Raw genomic sequence first — 5,000 nt, forward strand, 5'->3', positions numbered from 1 at the left:
TGTTTGCATGAATTTCTGTGTGCGAGAGAGAGAAAGAGAAAAAGAAAGAAACTGGCAGGCAATGCTTTCCACGCCTTTATTCACTCCCTTCAACCTCCCTTTAATATTCTTTTGTACTCTAGACACAAGGCCCGAAATTTTGGGGGGAGGCGCCAGTCGATTAGATCAACCCAGTACGCAACTGGTACTTAATTTATCTACCCCGAAAGGATGAAAGGCGAAGTCGACCTCGGCGGAATGGGAACTCAGAACATAAGGACAGACGAAACACCGCTAAGCCTTTTGCCCCGGGGTACTAATGTTTCTGCCAGCTCGCCGCCAACCCTAGTTATATTATGTAACTAACAATATTCCATCTTCTTTCACCCCGCTCAAAGGCATGACCGCCTCACCATAAAGTGGGTAGCCTATCTCATATGTTGACCTTATAAACACAGCCAACACAGTGCGAAGGGGAGTTGACCAATTGAACAAAGGAGATATTACTTCCAAATAACAATGATACAGGGTAGGGAAGAGGTCTGTGTGACTTGTTAAACAATAACCGTTATAGTACTTGTGCCATGACAAGTACATCCCGTCCATTCTATGAACCTTCTAGTATGCAACATATCTGTTCTGGCATTTTGTGGAAAATCATAGCAATGTTGATTAGAACATTAGAGAAGGGATACAATGAAGCAAGTTCCTTAGTGTATTTTCCTGTCTTAAGTTTTATATACGCAATTATATGTGCGTGTGTGTGTGCGTGCGTGTGTGTGTATGTGTGTGTGTGTGTGTGTGTGTGTGTGTGTACATACATATATATGAATTTGTGTATGTATGAGAGAGAAAGAGAGAAATAGAGAAACTGGCAGACATTCACTCTCATCAACCTTTCTTCTTTTAGTGTTAAGTAATCCATGCTCTCCCTCTGTTTCACTTTTTCTTCTTCCCTTCTGGCTCCTCTCAGCTTCTGTTCACTCATAATATTAAAAGTTTATATACGTTGATCCCAAATAATGAAGGACTTCTCGCGCTTAAACTCACCCTAGACCTTCAGCCTAACCCTCAACCTGATACTCCCACACTTCATCTGGCCGAACTTGTTATTTCTCTCAACGGCTTATTGTTCGTGGGTGAGTTCCACTTACAGGTCTACAGAGTGGTCATGGGAACGAAAATGGGCCTCAATTATGCGAATCTGTTCTCCCAATTCACTGGTCCCAATCCTGAAATATACGGTTGTTATATCAATGACTGTATCGGCGTGATCTCACTTTCCTTCGAACAACTGGACTCCTTCCGTTCCTTTATCCAATTCTTCCATCCTGTCTTTGAATTCTCCTGCACTGTCTTTAACTCTTCCGTTGGATTACTCGACATTTCTGCGAGCATACACCGCCCCGCTCTTACTACCTCCATCCACTACAAACACACTGACTCATACACCTACCTTAACTTTTGCTCCTCCAACCCTACCCACTCCATCCCCTACTCTCACTTCCTCCGGCTACGCAGGCTCTGCTGTGACAACCATGATGTTTTAGATTCACTCTCAACTTGTGGTTCACCATTTCATTCTATGTGGATTCCCCCTCACCACTATCCACACTGCCGTTGCCCGAGCCTTTGCTCGGACACGATCTGCAGACCGTGCCTCTGCTCTTTCCCCTCGCACCAGCTCCACCCTTACCCATCTCTCGTTGTGTGTGTATGATACACGCACATACACATCTGCACACACCAACTGCTACACACAACACACACACATACATTACACACGCACACACACAGGCACGTCAGATTCCACCTTCGTTCACACATAAACATATACACATTCACACAAACCATTCTTATTTAAACACATATGCTTAAGCACTTTAGCTCGTTGGGATCACCATTATTTTCTCCCTTTCATTCAACTTCTTTTCATCATTATCCCCCTTTCATTCAACCTCTCTTTTTTTCCACTCATTCACCATATCGGACCGCTCAACTCTACACAGTTTTTCTCTCTCCGTTTTTTTTTTTTTCATTCTCTTTTTATTATATCCTCTTATTCCTTTCTGTTGAAGAGCGTAGGCTCGAAACATAAAAGACTTCCATTTTTTCCCGAGCGTCAAACTAATACACCTGCGTGTTGCTCTTACACCTATCTTCGTTTTTTACTTTTTCTATAAATATATTATCATATGCATAAACGACAAAAGCTGGTTCTTGTTCGCTTGGCGTGACTCTCTTTTTAAGAAATCATACTGTTTTCTTTTCTGTTTGTTTTTTGTTCTCTAATTCACTCCCTAGATATCTATAACTTCCAGCTTGCTCCCGTTCTTCCCATAATCATTCTACTCACCTCCAAGCACCACCAGATAAACCAAACAGTTCGTGTGAGTAGTCGTTTGCCACAAGGTTTTGATCTTAGTCAACAACCCAAAATAATATAAAATAAACTAATAACTCTAGTAATAAGCAGCATTAGCTACCACGTGACGCTTCTGTATATTTCAGCCTCTCATCTTCTACAACTAAAACTGCTTAAAAAACCGTTGTGTTTCCTCTTCCTTGTCCAGATGTCGGGCTGTATGTGACCTACCGGTAACCTCACAGAGCGTGCTTTGAGAGGAGGGTGCTTTTGGGCACCCTGCAGGATTAAATACAAGATTTGTAAAAGCGCTGATGATCTCTGAAGAGCCAACGGCCATCCAAATAAGCAATTATCGTCACTAGTCATGCTGATTATTTAGCCTTTACCCGCTTAAGACAGCAGCGATAAATAACGGCTCTGTTGCCTTGCGACAATACCCACTTAAAAGAGGGGTTTCGGGAGTAAACCCCTGGGATAAATCAGGGGCCAGAGTCCCTAAGGCAGTTTGACAACCTCGTTCTGGCAGGCCCAGAGGCCCCACTGGTACCTTATTGTATTGGACCTTGCCCTTCCCTTGATAATACTGATGGCGGTGGACAGGGGAGACGTGAAAAACTGCCCAGGCCTGCGCTCTGGAGAGGAAACTTCAGTACCGTCTAACTACGACGGCAAAACACGGAAAGCAACAGTCTATCGGTTTTAAGCCTGCAATAATTGGCGTAAGAGTAAGGCGGCAGGGGCTGCTTTCGACAGAGGGAGATATGCCATTGTGCCTCACTGGATAGTTACCACCCACCTCAACCTGGGTAGCCCCCAGCCAGTTAGGTGCTATCGCAGCCCAGCTCCACCACTGGATCTTAGGGAACCTAACTTCCTGAATTATAAGCTGTAAACTTTGCACCAAGAAAAGCGAACAAGCAAGCAAGCAACGCAAAAAAACTAGCATTCAAACTTGGATGCTGGAACATAAAGGGCCATGACAACTGGTCTGTCAGAGGACCTTCAAAACATCAGCAACACACGCAAGACAGAAGTGGTCAATAACGAACTACTTCGACTCCGAGTGGATGTTGAAGCACTCCGTGAAACGAGGCTCTCAGATTCGGGGACTCTTCGTGAACGAGTCTATACTTATTTTTCTAGCAAGGGAAAGGCATATATGAAGTCAGAGATCTTGGTTTTGACTCTGCCGTGAAGAACCCTCGGTTGAAGTTGGTAGAACTCAACAGTGACGACTCAGAGCTGATACTCTCACTTCGATCGCACACTTCTGATGAGCCTGTCAACATTTTCACTGCTTATGATCCAAACCTCTATTCCTCACAAGACACCAAGGATGAGTTTTAAAATCAGGTCTCTATGAAAATAGAAATGATCCCATATTGAGAACAGCTGATGTTACTTGATGACTTCAACGCCGGAGTGGGAGCTGATCATGATTACTGGCCAGAGTGTTTGGGTCGGTACGGGGCTGGAACTAAAATGGGCAACGGCTGCTTGAGCTCTGCATGCTCCATGGACTACGTGTCACTAACACCTACTTCCAGGCCGAAGCTCAACACAAGGTCTCCTGGCGTCATCCTCGCTCAAGCCACTGGCACCAGCTAGATTTGATTATCACAAGACGCAACCACCTGAGAAATGTCCTCCTGACTCGATCTTTTCAGAGAGCCGACTGTGGCACAGGCCACTCCTTGGTTTGCTGTAATATCAAACTCCAGCCAACAAAGATGCACTGCGCCAAGTCACCGGACAAGCAGCGCATCAATACTACCGCAACTAAACAGCCAATTGAAATAGATGCATCCCACAAGACATTAGAAGACGCCCTGCTTGCAGACCCACCAGCAGGCAATGTTCAACAAAGATGGGACATTCTCAAGGACATCATCCATAGCACAGCACTGAGATCCTTTGGAAAGAGGATGAGAATGATAGATGACTGGTTTGAAGCGAATGTGAAAGAACACAATAACCCCATGGAGGAGAAGTGTGCTGAAGCACAATCACTAATTGACCAGGGCAACGCTGCAAGCATTGAGATCATCAACGCCGGTAGAGAGCTCCTTCAAACGCAGTCGCTGCATGCATGACCGCCACTTCCGTGTAGGCCTTTACAGCCATAACAGACGCTACACCACCATCAACAGATGACACGATTTCTTCGGGCACAGATCCATAGCGTCTCGAGACTGACGGATGCCTATTACTATACTATAACTATTCTATACTATACTATAGATAGATAGATAGATAGATAGATAGATAGATAGATAGATAGATAGATAGATAGATAGATAGATAGATAGATAGATATAGATATAGCTATAGATATTGGGTTGGTGCATAATTATTGCGGCTTTTTTTTTTTCAACAAATTTTATTCAATAAAAACAATAACAACATGTCACAAAAGCATCTTTAAATGATTATTCCGGAGCATACCATTTCTTAAATTACTGCTTCCCATTTGCTTGGCAGACGGTCAGACCGCTATTTAAAGATGTTATATATACACCAAGGTACCCACATCTATCTCTCGGTAGATCTGATTGAGTATACTGTCAACAGCTGTAGAATTGAAGCAACTCTGATTCCCGTAGGGGATAAAGATCATTACAGATATGTGACTATTTTTCAGACTGTTGATGGC

The 5,000-nt window shown here is 43.8% G+C and overlaps 1 protein-coding gene across 3 annotated transcripts in view; it reads left to right on the plus strand.

The window, feature by feature from the left end:
- LOC106868081 (E3 ubiquitin-protein ligase mib1) overlaps window positions 1–5,000 on the plus strand; it is a 36,955-nt gene that overhangs the window by 13,216 nt on the left and 18,739 nt on the right. The window lies entirely within an intron of this gene.

The sequence above is a fragment of the Octopus bimaculoides genome, chromosome 29, assembly GCF_001194135.2.
Source record: "Octopus bimaculoides isolate UCB-OBI-ISO-001 chromosome 29, ASM119413v2, whole genome shotgun sequence".
Taxonomy (NCBI): domain Eukaryota; kingdom Metazoa; phylum Mollusca; class Cephalopoda; order Octopoda; family Octopodidae; genus Octopus; species Octopus bimaculoides.